Source organism: Thermobia domestica, chromosome 2 (assembly GCF_964235325.1).
Source record: "Thermobia domestica chromosome 2, izTheDome1.hap1.1, whole genome shotgun sequence".
In the NCBI taxonomy this organism is placed as follows: Eukaryota; Metazoa; Arthropoda; class Insecta; order Zygentoma; family Lepismatidae; genus Thermobia; species Thermobia domestica.
In genome coordinates, this window is record NC_137455.1 from 301730961 (window position 1) to 301749368 (window position 18408).

The 18408-nt window shown below is 34.7% G+C and overlaps 1 protein-coding gene across 1 annotated transcript in view; it reads right to left on the reverse strand.

Annotated features, from left to right (window-relative positions):
* Nucleotides 1-18408, reverse strand: part of LOC145679468 (sodium channel protein Nach-like) — a 244203-nt gene that overhangs the window by 154536 nt on the left and 71259 nt on the right. The window lies entirely within an intron of this gene.

Below are 18408 nucleotides of genomic sequence, written 5' to 3' on the forward strand. Positions count from 1 at the left end.
GTCCATATCATCCAGAAGGAAACATTTCTGAGCGTTTTATCAAGACATTGAAGGCGTCAATTCGAGCTTATTTTTCAGATAAGCATAACATTTGGTCTAATCTTATTCCCGATTTGCAATATACGTTAAATATAAGTGAGCATTCTGGCTTAATAATGTCTCCAATCGAGATATTTTACGGACGTCCTACCAACACGCCTTTGGAGAACCGATGGAACATCACAGAGTCAGATATTGGGGGTAAATCAACCCAAGAGCTCTGGCTAAATGCCATGCAGAATATGGAAAAATCGTGGAGTAAAAGAAAGAAGTTAATGGCTCAGAGGAGAATGGAAGTAACCTTTGGATTAGGTGGTAATGTTCTTATTCGATCCCATGTAAAGTCATCTCTTAAAGACAAAATAGCAAAGTCTCTTAGTGACAAATGGCTTGGTCCATTTGTAGTCCGTCGTTTCCTGACCCCAAGTGCAGTATTAGTATCGGATGAAGACAATAGTTTAAATTCCTTCCGTAGAAGTCATGTATCGGAATTAAAAGTATATAGAGAACCTAGAGTATTGAATTAATAATAGCGATGGAAGAGAGATGAAATTAGTTCATTTTTAGTAAGGAAATATTAAATATTTGCAACTATTAGTCATAAATTATATTATTGTTATTTGATCTTGTATATTTGTATATAGCTTTGTTATTGCTAATCTATTAATTTATTTGCATTTATTTACCATGGCAATGGAATTAAGAAAAATTCAGATAATACTAAATGCACCTAGAGATCTCTAAAGTTTGTAAATAGATTGTAAATAGTAATTTGTTGAATTAAATTTTAAATTAATGACTTGTATTCAAAGAATTATATATAGGTATTTAATTTATTATATTTGTAAATATGTTGTTGGACTAATAGTTTGTTTTTCTATTTTGAAGATTTCCTGCAAACAATATATAACTGTGTATATTTTTTTAATTCTAAGGTGTGGCGGATGTAACATACCATCCTTGTGGATCTGGGAAGAAGAAGAATGGATGGTTATATGAAGGAAAATTGCATATGGAGCGTTATATTTTCTATTAATACTACTATTGTTAATCATTTTCAGTATTTAAAACGACTTTATTCACTTTTTGAAAGATCTTCTTTTTAGAAAAAAAAGTAATTAAAAATGATTGAAAGGAATAATGTAAGGAGGAAGTGACTTAGAAATGCTATGCTATGACAACTTGAGGGAAAAAAGGTGTTTGCGCGTGTTGGTTCGGTGGGCGTGGCTTGTCCCGCCGATTCTACCTGGCTCGGTGACTCAAGGACCCGTTATCTTGTTCCCTGAGTTACCCCAGAGAGGATGGAGTTGTTTGGTGGTTGCGTGTTCTTGGCTTGCTTGTGTGTTAAGTAGGACATGTTCTTGAGTGCATATACGTGGGCAAATCTGAGTTCCGTGCCGGAAAAGCTTTTGCTACTATATATTCTTTGCGAGTTAAGTGAAGTAAAGTATCACGATTTGTGGAATAAGTTCACAGTGTTACTGGAGAAAGTTGGCAAAGAAATAGGCTGTTTTTGTGTCTGTGAAGTTACAGAGTCAGAGAGAGAAAGAGTGAATGCTAAAAGTGAACCTCATTTCACTCTATTATTTGTAGTTAGTGAGTGAAGTTACAGTGCGTTTTGTGCCTGTCATTAATCTCTGTAACAACGTGATAGCATAATTTCTGGCACAGAGCAAAGAATTGCGTACGTGATTAGTCAACAGTTAGTCAAAGAGGCCAAATACCAAACGAGAGGAAAGAAGACAGTAGGTAAACCATTGAGTTTTTCCGATACTTGGTGAGTTAATACTATTATATTTACCTATAGTAATTGTGTTCGTTAAAAGTGTGGATAGTGAGGTCGTCAGTAGTTTGTTTCCAAAGGGTTTAAAACTCGTGGACCTTTGCTTTCCAATAGTAGTTATTTTCCTCCCAGAAATTGTGGCGATTATTCTTTCTACTTTGACCTTAATTGTTGAAATAAGATTTAAACCACCTGCGGATCCGATATTTCGTTTAAATTAAGTATTTCTTTTTCAGCTGTTTAGCCATATGTTAAAAGGAGAGCGTGTTTTAGATATTTTTTCTCGAAAGAAAAATATAGATATATTTTTTCTCGAAAGTTGTCATAACCTCGAAAGTAAAGATTTTGATTCAGAAGTAAATTTGACTGCTATTATTTGGATGAATTAACTAATTAAGATCTGAAACTATTGTCAGAATTATATTTAGAAATATTTTTCATGTTTGAAAGAATTTATCAATGAGTAGTTGATGTTCGTAAAAGTCGACAGGAGATTCGTAACTATTAAAATCAAGTTTTGATGATAATAGTAATTATTGATTGTAGATACTATTTGAAATTTAATTGAAATTGAATTTAAAGATTAGAATCAGCTGGTAAAGTAAAAATTGAAAATTCTGAGATTTAATCAAATTAATCGACAGATAATTATTGTTAGGGTAGTTGTATATTGCACATTTCTTCCGAGTGTATATGCGCTATTCAAACGATTTAGTGCATATACACCAAATTCCATTGGCAATAAAGTTGTTATCTTAGAATTTAAACACTGTTGTACATGTTCATTAAGTTTATGTTTCATATGTTTCCTTTTCCATAATAGAAATATTGTATCTGCAATTCCAGCTAATACTAGTTAAGTTGATTACGCGATACTGCTCGACTCTCCTCTCCCAAGCTCTCTCTGCCAGGCTTTGTGATCTGAGCCCATATTGACAGTTTGTTTCATTTTTGTTGTTTTTTTTTGTAAAGTCTCAATGTGGATTCGATTAGGCGAGGCTAGGTGGAAGGGGGCGTTACAGATTCTAGGGGGGAAATACGTAAATTTTATTCGGAACATTTTTCTGAACCCTGGTGGTTGGTGGTGTAATCATTAAAGTCTAAGTTGACTAACGTTATATTCAATTAGGTTGGTTAGATGGAAGTTCAGTGTCTATATCAGCACCGATGCTATATAAAATGAAGACACATCATTTAAGATTGAATTTGATCCACTGTAGAACTGAACCACTCTAATATCAATTTCTCCCACAAAGTTTTAGAGGTATGCAAGATACAAAATTTTAGGTAGTCCCATCTTGAAAATGTGCTGTAAAAGTGATGTTTTAACTAGAAAAATTCTCTACTGGAAGAGCTGTGTCTCGACTCGACGTTTATCACGAAAATTCTGTTTCAACGCGTCGTGTGCGCATTCTAACATGAATCAAATATTTCATATGTAGACTTTATCTTATTGAAATTTTTAATAGAAATAAGTTTAATTTATGTTTGCATATACTGAAAACAATAAAGTGATACAACTTGTATTATAATGTAAGTCAAACATCATAAAACGGCAATTTTTGGTATGCAAAAATGACTGCCTCTGCCAACCCTTTGCCCCCTAAGAAATCGTCTCTGACGTAATACAATTACATTATTTTATCTATCATTCTTTCTCTACAATACAAACAATCCTACCTCGACCTACAGCATTAACACCACATTGCACCATGTATTCAAAACTTACTCGTGTGTTAACGTGTCAGTTCGTATTCCCGTTAGTGTCTTTCGCAAGCGATTTCAATCATTTAAGCTCCCAGCAGAAATAAAACTAGAACCTCATGTTCAAATTCGATATCCATTCGGTTTTTTCTTGTCTTGTCGTAAACTGAGTTCTAATCGAAATCACATTAAAGATTACAACCGTCAATTCAGATAGGTAATAGTTTTTCATCACTAATTTGTGTGCTGCTCACGTGATGATAGAAAAGCAAAAATGTGCTTCCCTAGTTTTACTTCCAATATTTTGTACAAGTCTTGTCTTCTACGGAATCGGAGACATTTGTTCCTATCGTCTCAAGCGAAGAAAAAACATTCTGGTCTCGTTCTAAATGATTTTATTTTGGATTGTGGTTTAAAGTAGGCGAATTTTCTTATACTTGTATTCGATCTAGCAAAATGAATTAAATGTGTAAATTAATCGTCTACACTAATAAGTTATTATATTTTAACGGTTATGTATAATCTATAGTTCATGATCACAATACTCACTTCATTTGTAAGGAGTTGAAAACATAACAATTAGGGAAGTCTGAAGCAATATATTCCCAATATTCACAGCATTCAATCGAAACATTATTGATTAAACAATTCTTTAAAACAGTGTCACAAGTTCTGAAATAGAAGGAATGTCAGTCTTATGAAGTGATAAAATTAAAATTGGAAGTTTTTATCATATGCTATTTGTAATAGAAAGAAGCAAAACTTATTGCAAAATAAAATATAAAATACGCACCAGGAGATTTTCTTTTTCAAGAAATAATTACTAATTATAGTTCTTCCTAAAGAAACATGAAACTCTCATTTAACGAATTAACCTTTAAACGCCTATTGACGCAATCCTGCTTCATGGCTTTAAACCTTCATAGCTCAGCCGCTGATTACGTCGGAAAGATAATTTTTGTTACCAACTTATTTTTGAAAGACGACACTTTTCAAGGATATGCATTTTATGAATCTGGGAGTAACAGGGCGAAAGAGATAAGGTAAAATGCGTGTTCATATAATTTTCTCATCAGTTCTTTGAGGCCCCAGTGGCTCAGTGGTAGAGCGTTCAAATCTGGTGCATGGGGTCCCGGGTTCGATCCCAGGCCCCGTCAAGTGCACTTTGTGGTGGACAAACACCGTGTACGTTGGTTTCCTCGGAGTTTCTCCGTTTCCTCCCAGTTTCATCATTGCACTATTTCATTCATTAATTGTCATCACCGTCTCCTTTAGCCTAACCGGCATAAGCATTGGACGTAAAACTCAAAGATTTTATTTCATTTTATTTCAACAGTTCTTTGGGGAATCTTCCCTCCTCTCTTGGAACCCCGTGTAGCGTAGTTGCTAACGCTGTCGCCTTCGGTGCGATCGGTCCCGTGTCCGATTCCCGGTGGGGGTACTCGGTCAAAAAAATATAAATCGCTTTTTCACGCATAAGACATTGAATGAGGTTTTCCTCGGTTTTCCTCATTCGTGTCAGTCAAATGCCACGGTGGTATTTAACTTATAGGCCCCAGGCCGCTTCCTTCCTTCTCCAATTCTTTCTTCGTTCCCTTTCCGCAGTTACTGTGCTGGCCGAGGGACGTCATCTCTCAAACCGTGACGAACTAAATGCCCTTAAATGCCGAAAGACCAGAAATGTAAACCCTACATCTTAATCAATCCTCTCGTGGGGGCACAGTCATAAAAATTGGTATGCGAAACAATTAAACAGTCTACAAGACGCTTATACCTTGCAAAAGTACTTGTTGGTTGTTTGTGGAATAGGGAAGAGGGCAAGGTGTCCAATTTTTGGTTGCCAGGGCTTCCCAAATTCTACTTTATCATATATTTTCCGGAATGTTCTATTTCTTTTTCATCTTCTTATATAATAAAGCGAGAATTGTACAAGTGTTACCTAGTGGAAGTTGCGATCCATAAGCTTTCCAACGATGTATGACGCACGCCTCTGTTATAATTGGGAGGGTTACCAGTGTTGACAACGCGAAAATCTTCAACGCGTTTCGAAAATGATATAAATGGTCTTTTTTTTATTAGAAATTTGGTTCTGAATATTTATCTCCCTTTGTATTACAGCAATCGCTACTGTGTTTGTATATTGTTCCTACAGGTGTGTTGGCTGCACATGATCTTCATTTTGTCAGCGTAGGGTGACTGTGAAGGTTAGTAGAGTCTCCCAAATTGTATTTTTTTAATTTTCTGGATATTTTCTTTCTTCTTCTTCTTCTTTTACGAATAATGTGGCACTTCCACTAATATTACCTTTTGGAATCTATTATCCATTTACTTTCCAACGAAGTATAAATCACGACTCAGTGATAAATAAGAAGATTACCAGAACCCCTATCGTAAGAGTTTACGATTTCGTTCAAATCCATGTAAAAGTCAAGTTGTATTTTGTTTTTCTTCGTGAAGATCTTTGCTTAATAGAGATTACGTAAACCACATGTGCAAATCATAAAAGAGAGTTACAAAATACGTACAATGCAATATTTCAAACTTTTCACGTATTTTGTGGATTTCAAGGCGCATATCTGAGTGATTTTTTATTTACTCTCTTAAGGATTGTCCATTGAAATTATTACAAAAACATTTATTCAAATAACCTTGTAGAACGACTTACGTCATACTGACTGTTAAATGACGAACAATTGTCTTTAACCACTGCTTTTGAAAATATGTTCAGTATCAGTATTCTAACTTTCCAGGAATAAGAATTTGTGTTCTGAAGTCCATAGAAAAATTGTCAAATGCAACAACGTAATCCCTAACAAAAACCTGAAGATAACTTTTGAGTTCTTTGTGAGCTTAATATTTACAATCTAGTTTTCGTTGATAGCCGCTGAAATTCAGTATGTAAAGGATTTACTTATTCAAGTCATGTATAACTAACTCTATGGGTTACTGAAGATGAATTTTCAACGGCTCGTTCACAAAAGCTCTCCAATGATTTCTATGATTAGTGAACGGTGTGTAAAAACATTTTCTATTTGTGTACTATGTATATAAATAAAGCATTTTCCTCTTAATGGTCAAGTAACAACGTATGACATAAGTGAATATAATAGATAAGTCATCTACGTGCCCCCTGGTTACAATGCCAATTGGCTAATCGTTTTTGATGATGGTGGGAGAACTGACTGAAAGTCTGTGAGAGTCCGTTCTTATGTTTTAATGATTCTTACTACTGACAAGAAAACTTTGTTTAATTTGAAATTGAACTACAAATAGGGTTTCTCCAACATTTTTTGTTGCATGTGGGTAATTTACGAATATTACTATTTTTAACTGCTCAATGAAATGTACTATGTATATAGCGATATTTTTTGGGCCGAAATTGATCTTTCGTCTAGTATTATAATTTGATAAATGAAGAAACGGAAATTATTGGTTACGTTTTCTAATTATTTGTTTTAATCGTACTTGTCATCAGCATGCACAGTACATGTATCTCAGGGAACGAGATGGGCTGCAGAGATTGCCTTTATCTATGACATATTACTCTGTAATCACCTTGTAATATGCATATATCTGTTATTTGGCTTCACGCTGTCGAACACCACCAGCAAATGATATACTTCTGTGGCAATGTGGAAACTAAATGATTGTTAAGCCATCCCATCATACAGTCTAAAGTGTATTTGTCTTGATCTACATATGTGTCAGGCCGGTATTTTCTGTAGTTATCGTATATATGAAAATCCAAGTCAACGAACGATTTTATACAGTGTTTTCAATGCAGAAGGGAAACAACGGAATATTTAGTAATTTTGGATACTTTTCACATTAAGGATCTCTATCTCAAGCTTTTTCAGACCTTATGAGATTCATTATTTATTTGGTTCTACGTATTTTTCGGTCGTACCAGCATATAAGGCCTTACACTCGTCACTTAGATGAATGACGTCCCTCGGAGAGGATACTATCCAGAGGAAGAGAAAGGATAAAAGAAATGGAGAAAGAAGGAACCGTCTGCTATGTGTATGTTAGGAACCAACGAGAAATTTGCTTAATGTGATTGAGGAAGATTTCACTGAGAGTACTAAGACGAAACGGCTGATGAACCTTTTCAGCAAGTGTATAACCGGGGGTCGGATATAGGGCAACTACCACAACGGAGGAAAGCGTTAGCGTCTACGATACGATAATTTTTTTTTCATATACTTCAGAGTATAGTACATATGTATGTTTCTTCCTACTACAAATTTAGAACTAATTACGCTTGATAGCTTTTGGGCTCTGAATGCCCCAAATAAAGAGCAAGAAACTTTTCAAATTTACACTTCTTGGAGAAGAATTGTTGAAACATTAGAGATATCGAGATCAATATTGGCGAATGGTAGTCATAGAGTATTTTCATATGGTGATGCCATAAAAGGCAGATAGGATAGAACTTCCTGATATACTGTCGTCTATCTACATTCACAAATAATTATCAATTAAAGGGAGGTGACTGAAAATGTACCAGATTTGCATGGCATTGGACACCCTGTTTACATCAGAGCAGAATTGATGAGTCAAGAAATAGAGACAAAAGCAAGTTGTGGGCGTTATTAACAAGAACACAATTTCGTGTGGAGGGCATCACTCGAATCTGTTTTAAGGGCGGAGTGGGACATCTGCATTTGATGTATGTCTCTATATAATATCACAAATTGTCAACAATTTCAGATCGGGATATTAGGCGCATCAAAAGAGATGTTCAGTTTTATGTGAATCTTTGTTTCAAAACGTGCTGCATTGAAAATGAAAAAAATGAAATGAAATCTTTGAGTTTTACGTCCCACGATTATGCCGGTTAGGATAAAGAAGACGGTGATGGTGAGTAGTGAATGAAATTGTGGAATGAAGAAAGATGGAGGAAACGGGAGAACCCCGAAAAAACCAACGCACACGGTGTTTGTCCACCACAAAGTTCACTTGACGGGGCTGGGATCGAACCCAGAAGCCCAAGCACCTGAGGTGAACGTTGTACCACTGAGCGACCGCGGCCCACGCGCTGCATTGGCTCCATCTGCTGGACATTAAATGTTGTCATCCTGAAATATGACATAATTACCAAGAAGTAACATTTGATTTATATAATTCATAAAATTGACATAATAATGGACAATGACACAACCAGTTCTGGACAGTGAACACGCAATCCGCCGAAAAAAATAGTTGAAAGCTCTGTGCAGATAATGCGGATCAAACGTTTCTTTGGGCATTTTTCATATACACACACGCTGTCTGAGGTTCTCTCAGAAGTTGAAAGGATACTATATGTGACCATATTGTACGTTCCTAGTGATCACATGCTCGCCTTGCATATTCGTGGCACCATTCAAGTTGTGCTGAGATGATATGGTCCCTTATCAGCTTACTTTGCCTGCGTAGCGTTCTACGATTATGCGAAGTGGAACAAAACCAGAGTACGTACGATAAAATCCATGGACAAAATGTTGTTCATCAGAAGATTGCTTATCGAAAGAACAAACCAGGGTACTCAAACACCAGACGTAATCAATCTACAACTAAAGTGGGGACTTTCAGATATGTAACTCAACGTTTTGAACGAAATTTTCCATACTTGTGTAACATCGAAAAATAATCAATACGTATTTTTTATTTCGGGAATGGAGCAGTTTTAAGGGCATAAACTTCCCTTTAAATATTAGTAGAGGCATTCAACAATAGTCATAAAACAATCGTTTAATCTAGAAAAATATACTGTCAGGATAGCTAGGACAGCTGATTCAGAATCTGGTGTTAAAATTACAAAATTCAAAATGGTAATCTAATATGGTGAATATAACTACAAAAAGTTTTCTTGCTGAATAATTACTTTGCAGTTAGACAGGAAGAGTTCTAGTTTACAGAAGAGTTTAGACCGTTTTAATATCCCTTTTTGTGCTTATTTTAAAGGAATACGTGGTTAAATTGCGCCTTTGTACCTCTCACCATTCGCGATGCTTATTTATAGTCAGTCAATTCGCCTCTCATTATTCGGTGTGTTTATTGAAATTTTATCTCCTCACCAATCATTACACAGCGCGCTTATATATAGTAATTTGTAGTATATTTGGATCTTATTTCAACCTCGAAGAACGTAATAGCAGTAGAATCAACATCTGGATGAGCTTTTCTTGAGACATTATTCTGACATTGTCCTTCCCTACAACTATAACAAAAATGTCGGTGTATGTATTCATATAATTAAGGTGTATTCACTGATATTTAATCAGCTTTCTTCTCCCAGATTTGCAAATCTTATTATGTACGCGTGGCACAAAAAATTTATTTTAAGAAAAAGAAAAACAGTGTTTAAAATCTAGTACCATTTTGTTTCAAAGATTGTGCAGGAATTTGCGATATTGTCATAGTTATTGCAGTATTAAGGTGAATGTGGTGTAAAGAAGGTTTGTGTATCACACATTTTTAAGGAATAGGGTTACCGTAACACGTTTTACCAATAAATTCACAATTAAGACAATTGGCGATATATGAATTTCTGAAATAGTCAGGGGGAGGGAGTCATAAACAATTACTCGAAATAGTGGGAGGAGAAGGAACTCACTATAAATAAGTGTCGCGAGTAGTGAGTGCTGATAGGACTCAGTTTTAATAACCAGCCCGAATCATGATACAATATCTCTGTATCATGAATCATATTCCTTTAGATAATATTGGTATAGTGAACTTCTTAGAGTTTGGTAACATCTAACAAAAGTGGAACTATTAAGTTTTTGTAGCTTGAAATATACAACATTATACGTGGTGGTTTAAACATCCTTTATAAGTTTGTTCTTTAATCATTTGTGTCTAGTTGTTTGCTTGGTAAGACACATGCCCAGTCTTTCTTCTACATGTAATAATAAATTGTAAAACTTTCTGTTCGAAAACTACATCTGACCAAAACGAGTTTGGACCACGTGTAAAATCTAGCACAATGAACGGATACATAGTATTGTTTCACATATAAAAGTAAAATATTTATGGTTGGTGGCATTTGGTAAAAGTTCACTACTAATGAAAATTGAGGACTCTTCATTTTTGATTGTAATGTAGGGTAAGTTAGGAATGTTGACCCAAATAATGGCCCAAATAAAAACGATATTTGAAAATACAAATTGGACAAAATCAATAGTTCTTAGGTTTCTGGCAGTTTGCAGAAAAATGCCTACTGGTGTTCCAACCACAAATTCTGGCCTTGTCAATCGAAGAGTTTTCTTTATTTCTCTTCTCACCTTGTTGATTTGGTTAATTCTTTTAACATTTCATAATTCAATCGAAGGCATTTAAGCTTGCCTTTCATATTTTGTTATTTTATACGCTTATCATTTCAGACTACCAAAGTATTGTTGATGATATGCAGAATACCTTTACTAAGTACATACTATTGCAAGACAGTGTGAGATTCACAAGGAAGTGTCCCCGCTATCTTCGGGGTAGTCTGACATATAAACATGTTTAACCCATAAGTAGTATGGACCGTCTCTCAGACCACTGCAACTTTTCATATCATTATATTTTCCACAGTCTCACTACTACAAGTGAATCTTTTCCTCTACCTTCCTGTCTAGCAAATGGTTACGTATTGTGAAGTTCGTGTTATAATTGATCCCCTGTGCGCGGCGCTGGAGGGGTCAAGCGGTCTCACAGACGTACTATAGTAGTTAAGTAAGTATTTTGCTGATCAGTTGTCCTTCGTTACTTACTGATTATTAGTAGTTTTGTGTGTTACCGTGTGGCACGTCTTGCACCACACATCAATTAATGACCCAGAGACTGGAAAACCTGAAATAATCACATTTTATAACATGAGTAATGGCGGAGTGGATACTCTAGACAAAAATGTACAGATTACACATCAAGTCGTCGAACAAGGCGATAGCCATTGAAAATTTTCTTTTTGCTGGTGGATGTTGCGTTTGGTGTCAATGCGTATGTCTTGCATCAAGTCTATGTTAAGTCCGCAGTGATGACAAGACTTGATTTCGTGAAAACTTTGGCAAAAGGACTTGTTAGGCGTCACATAGAAGTAGATTGCTCATCAGACATCTGACACGAGAGCTGAGTTTTTCAGTGAAGAGCATACTACAGCTTGAAAGTGAGTTTCCCACCATCGCGCATAAGGAGTTGAAAAGGAAAACATATTCTTCTGTCAACTGAGTTGTAAGCGGAAGCACAGATATTCATTCGTGTCAGCGGTGTGGGGTACCGATTTGCTTGCAGTGCAGAAAAATAAGATATAAGTGCCTACCTGAAGAAAGTGCATGCTGTCAGAAAAGTTAGTGCGGTACTTTCTTTACCGGCAAAACGTATTTTGTTTACTTTCTCCAGAACTAAAAATAAGTTTTATTCATTACCTTTTAACTACAAAAAATGTAAGACTACAACTATAACTGTACCTTCCTGTAAGTTTAAAAAAGCTAAAATTCCATGTTTTTTCCCCGTTTTTACTCTATTTTTTTATTCTCAGTGCATCTATAAGAGCAGCGTATTTTAAATTAGTGTTATTTTGGCTACATAGAAACGGAGAAAATTGACTATTTCAGCAATTACAATTTTAGAATAACAGTGAAAGCATTGTTGCAAATTTTGACTATGTTCTCTTTCTCATTGTTTTAAAAATATAAAGCTTTTTTTTACATCGTGAAATTACTATGTTTTACTTTTCTATAAGCAACTAAAATATGTAGGATATAATTTTAAAAAATATAGAATCAAACTACTACTCAGAAAATGTGAAACAACAATGCGGTCTGACAGACCGTTCCATAATAGTTACGTGATCATTTTCGTCCATAGTACTTAAGGGTTAAGAATATTCGTGCTGACAGAGCAGCAAAAAAAAATCTGGACTAATCTCTGAATGCATTTCGTTGAATGTATGGTTTGCACTTGTAGAAGGACTGAATCAATTTAATGAAATTACCATGTATCAATTCAGTGAAATGTATTCTATTGAAATTTAGGAGTATTTCAATTCCAAGACATGCTGTACCTCAGTGTATTCTGCATCGTAACAGGTCTAAAAAGTTTTCTCATATGTTTTTTTCCTAATTGGATACAAACCATAGCATTTCAGTGAATATTAAAAACAAGAATATCTCGTGAATTTCTCACTTTAAACTCTGATTCTCGTGATTTAGAAAAGAACATGCTTATGTTTGTGATCCTTCCTACTATTCTGGATTGTTATTGGATCGTTGAAAAACATAATGTTTATCTGAAACTTGATTCGCATTCACATGTCCGTTTGTGGCAGAATACTCGTGTGTGATTAAGAAGTGTGGTAGATCAATAATCCCTATCTCTCATGAGAGTTCTATTTGATTTTTGAGTTTTAAAAATGTACATTTGAAATACAGTATTTGTAAATGTCTTATAATATGAATACATAATATTACTACAATGAAATGTTCGCATTCATTCGTATTCATTTAGTGTGCTCAATACTAAATAGAACACTTTCCTTTTATCACAACTATGTACTACAAGTTGCTGAATATTGGTGACTACGCAAGTTTGAATTTGCATTATTATACATTTGTGGCATTATAATTATATATATATATATATATATATATATATATATATATATATATATATATATATATATATATATATATATATACACACTCATATATATACATATATATATATATGAGTACACCTTTTGTAATGGCATATCTGTAACTATAAACCAGATTCAGTACTACCTGTGAAATCAAACCATGTTTTCATTATGAAAAGATTCGTTCGATTGTACTGAGTCTACCTCCAGTAGTATACTGTGCCTGATGTTTTCATATGTTTTAGAGCATTTTGGTATGAAATACTATCTCATATATTTTTGGTTAGTGAGTGAAGTTATGGTGTGTATCATGAGGAATATATGCATCTCGCACTGAGTACTGAATATATGCAGTATGTACAGAATATTCAGTCCTGAGAGATTGTTTTATATCTTCTACTAATAGTATTTCGTTTTTACTTATAAAATTGATATGCTAAGTTTGTTTCAAATCTTGCTCTTGATGCAATATACTTTTACTTAAATTATATTTATTGTCGTGTTATTTATTTTGTATTTCAAGTATGATATTTATTTTTGATTTTTCAAAAGTATATATTGTATTACTTATAGATTGATGTTTATTATCTTAGATAACTTCTAACCAAAGTAAAATTCGATAAATATATTTTATCTGTTATTTTCCAATATGAGAGTTTTCGTTTACTCTTTGAAACAGCAAACACCCAATATACTTTCCAATGACAGAAAAAGTTGCCTAATTGGTGTTCAAATTTTTTCTTTGACACTATCGTGGTACATAATATTTATGTAGCCATCCATGCACCAATTCATGACAATGCAAGTTTGTTGTTGACAACACCGTGTCAGCTCTTCTGTCCAGGGTTTTCCAATAAGCCCCGGATTCACAATTTGGCCATTTAAATGTTAACCATCTACTTTCATCAACCATCCGTCTGTTTCATATTGAGGGACATAATTATGAAAGTTCATTTAATGTCATTTTAAGAATATGATAAATGAGCTTAGTTCAATACCTAAATATGTACTTGAGATTGATATTTTTTCTTTAGAAAATACAGAGATTAAAAGTAAGTGTTACACAAGATTAACTTATAAAATTATGCTGTATCATTGTACAATCCGCGGCAAAAAACCTGCAACATGAGCATATAAGTTTATTGTGAAATGACGAAATCTTTTGCTCCAAAATAGTGTGCACGGGAGGAAGCCGAGGTTTATCCTGGCGTAATTCGTTCCACTTAGACGTTATGTTTATTCTCTGTGTTGTTAGGCGTAGTTTCACAATAAACTTACATCCTCATGTTGCAGATTTTTTTGCCGCGGATTGTACCATGTCTGTGATTTTCTGTAGCACTTTTAAAGTTGACCTAACTAAACTTACACTGCCCACTTCGGGTCTGTGCGCACCCCAGGCTTGATTATGTTCATGTACAGTACTTCTTGTTTGTTCTGTATTCCTGTCCAACATTCAGTAAATCTCTTTTTAAGAGATTTTCAATTCACCCATAACAATTTACTTGCATGCTTTGGTATTTAGAAATTATAAGATCACTTAAGGATCAGAACTCATTTAGCACACTGAGCTCCTCCGTGGCTAAGCGGTTAGCGTACGCACCTTTGGAGTGGGAGACCCTTGTTCGATTCCCGGCGGGAGCTCATGTGGTTCGGATTCCACGTTAATCAGTAGGTCCACGTCTCATATAGCCTCGCTGCTGAAAGGGACGCTAAACTAAAATCAACTCAACTCAACTTATTTAACACACTTAGGGTCAGTGCAGACCTCACTACCTTAATACCCCTATAGTTTACATACTATTATACAGGGTTGGTTTTTTTAAGGCATCAGAGTTTTCGACATTTTATGGTCAACCATCTTCTGGTATGGACTGTTCCTCTCCTCTTTCTCTTTTCACAAACCAATGCTTCCAAAGTATCTCTTAGAAAGCAATTCTTTCTTAGGACAGTCTCTTAACCAACTTATTTCTTATTTGCTATCAAGTTCGGTTTATTTTCTTCGGATCATTTTTCTTAGATCTTTATTTTATATTTTCTCTTTCGTCATCGTTTTTCCAACCGTCTCCAGATTTATATCTCAAAACTTACTACAATAGATAAAATCATGTTTTCTAGTAAAACATGTATGAAAGTATAGTGATGAGAGTATTACTCTCAACGTCTACATTATAACACTGAATGCAGGAACGTGAACCCGTTAATATAGCCAATCTTTTCAGAGTTGCCTTTTATTAAATTCATCGTACTAAATATGTGTGAATATTTACCTTTTACTTCACCTAATACAGGACGAGTTTTAGTCACTCATAACTCTTGACATAAGTTTTTCAAAACTCACAGTTTGTCAGGTAACTTTAAGAGTGCACTATAAAGTACTTAGGTTAAAACTATATATCGCGTTTAGCACCTAGAAAGTAAATAAAAATGTTTTCACATAGTTTTATAGCAATTTTAAAAATAAAATATCTATGGAATTCATAATTTACTTATACATCATAAACGTGACGCAAAGGTTGTCTCGTTTCGAAAACTGTATTTTTTCTACGAGAGCTCTGTCTCGTCTCGAATTTTGTAACAAAAATTCGATTTCATCTGCACTTCGTGCGCATTCCTAATCAGACACGTAACCAGAACTGCATTTTGTAGGATGTTACATAGGGCGTTGCCACATATGGATTTAGCTTTCGAGAATCGATATCTACAAGATACCGAAACTTGTTCGGTATATCGATCTATCGAAAAGTATCGCAATATCAAAATATAAACAAAATCAAAACATCGAAAATAGAAATATCAAAAACATCACAAGTTTCGATATACCGATCAAAATTTTGCTATCGATAATTAGATGTTTGAAAATATGAATCGTTAGATCGAAATACCGCACAGTCCTAGGATTCAATTGTTGCCATCTTTGAAAATAACATGAACTTATATAACTAATATTTTATAGGTAGTATTCATTTACGGGAGAGACTGGACCCCATGATTAGTTCCTGATAACGTCTCTGCTTATGATTCATCGCATTGTAGTGTAACCACGATGTGAAATCATGACACTCGAAGTAGGGAAAGACTGACTAAATAGTAATACAAAAATTAATTATGGCGCTTATCACTAGACCACCCATTAATTAAATGTGAAATAGGTCCTACACGTTAATTACATATGGATTACTGTAATTATTTTGCAAACTTCTGACATTATTTCACTTTATTCTCCCCCCAAAAGGTTTCAACTGGGAGCGAGGAATTCAGAGAAATTTCCTCATTCCCCAGGATTTCTCACCATATGTGTAACTAGCGACATATCAAGTTTCGCAGTTGTTATATAGCGGACGAAAGTTATGTTGACAAAGTTTATTGTCGTGGCGATTATTAGTTACTTTAATATACAAAATATGGTCAAGTAGTCTTCTGGTATGGTGAAAAATAGTTTCACTTGACTAATTTACCCAAAGCATTCCTGCCCCAACAGTTCTGATTTTACACGTGACGTGATATTGTAAGAAGCTGTGTAACGAAGCCGTACATTTGAACTTTTTATTTCATGTGCTTTTCTTATTTTAAGCATTTTTGTGAGTCAACGACGACTACTGGTACAATCAGGCCACTTGTGTTTTTACTCTGCATTTTTATTGCTATTTATTTCAGTCTAATATCACATCCATCCAAGTGTCTTTGATTATTCTACAGATTTTAAAAGGAACACCCTTACACGTATTTGTCTTAGAATTATTAATAAATAAAAACAATATAAATATAATCGTCAGTTTTAACACCAAAGCATTAAGTATGAAATTTTCATGTGTCAACAATATTACAATTTTAGTTACTTCACCATATCTTCATGTTTAAGAAAAATAATAATACATCTGAGACCGAGTTTCGAACCTTCGATATTCAAGTTTCACAAGCTCTTTACGAATACTCAAGTGCCTCTCCATACTCGACCATCGTCGGCACAAGTACTTCTTCAAGCTAATAACTATATATAAAGCGCAAGAAAAATGTATTTCCTTTGTAAACGTTTATGGAAATTGTGATGAATCGAGGCTCATTCTAGCAGACAGTCTCGGAAAGTCTTTCATGATTTTTGTAAATAGAAGTGCACCTACACATGAAAGATACTTTTTCTGTGTTTACATTCCAAGTAAGCCCGGAAAATAGCGTTTACTAAACTTATTGGGTATAAGACTCTCAAAAATTATAGCCATTCAAACTAGAAATATATATTGGACAGCAAGTACGGCATGAACGAGGAAACATAAAAGACCTTGTAAACTGAAGTGTAAAACATCGGTTAAATAATTGAAGAAATATAATAATGGGCAAATATTTTCAAAAGCATATACATACAGTTTGTTTAATTTAACTATAGGGATATCTAAAAGTTTGTGTAATAGCATAGAACACTATGAACTACGATAAGGATTTTATAGTCAAGTCCCTGTATGTTAACCACGAAATTCTAGAACCATTCTTCCATTCTTTCCTGCAGGTAAATCGCTGAAGGTGCAATGATTCACAAGCTTGAGGCACGGAGCGCCATTACTTCATTCATCTTCAGGGGAAATCAAAAATCAGATCTAGGAAGAGATGCAAGAAATCTACGGACATAGAAGACCATTTTATGAGATGCTATCTAATTGGAAACGCTTGTCCCAAACTATACCATGACCACTGAATGAACTTCTGGATAAGCAAGATTATACTTCAATTATGATAGCACTTTGACAGAGAAAGTTTAATATTTCATAATTAAAAACCAGGACGTTAACAATTGAAAAGGTTATGTGTGCAATAGATATGAATTCTCCATCTACCTGGAAGAACTTTCATGTCTGCTGATTCTTCAGAAAGTGTGAGATCGGTGCGTGTCACGAGAGAAACCCTGACTACTGTGTCACACAAATATTGCATGTTCTGAGATGGATGAAGAGCACGTTTTGGGAGACTTGTGACAATGAATGAATGTTGGGTTTATCTTTATTATCCGGAAACAAAGGAAATGATCAAACAGTTGAAATAGCCTTTACTTGTAACCCCCAAAAAACACGAGTGAAGAATTCTTGTGCCAAGGAGATCCTTTCCGCTTTTTAGGACTGTAAGATAGTCATCATGACAGATTATGCATCAGAGAGGCAAACTATTACTAGTAGCTGTTATTCGGATCTCCTGACTAAGTTTCGAGAGGAACTGAAAAACATACGTAGTGAATAAGTCACAAATGGGGTGCAGCTGTTGCCAGACAATGTACCAACTCTCTCTACTCATG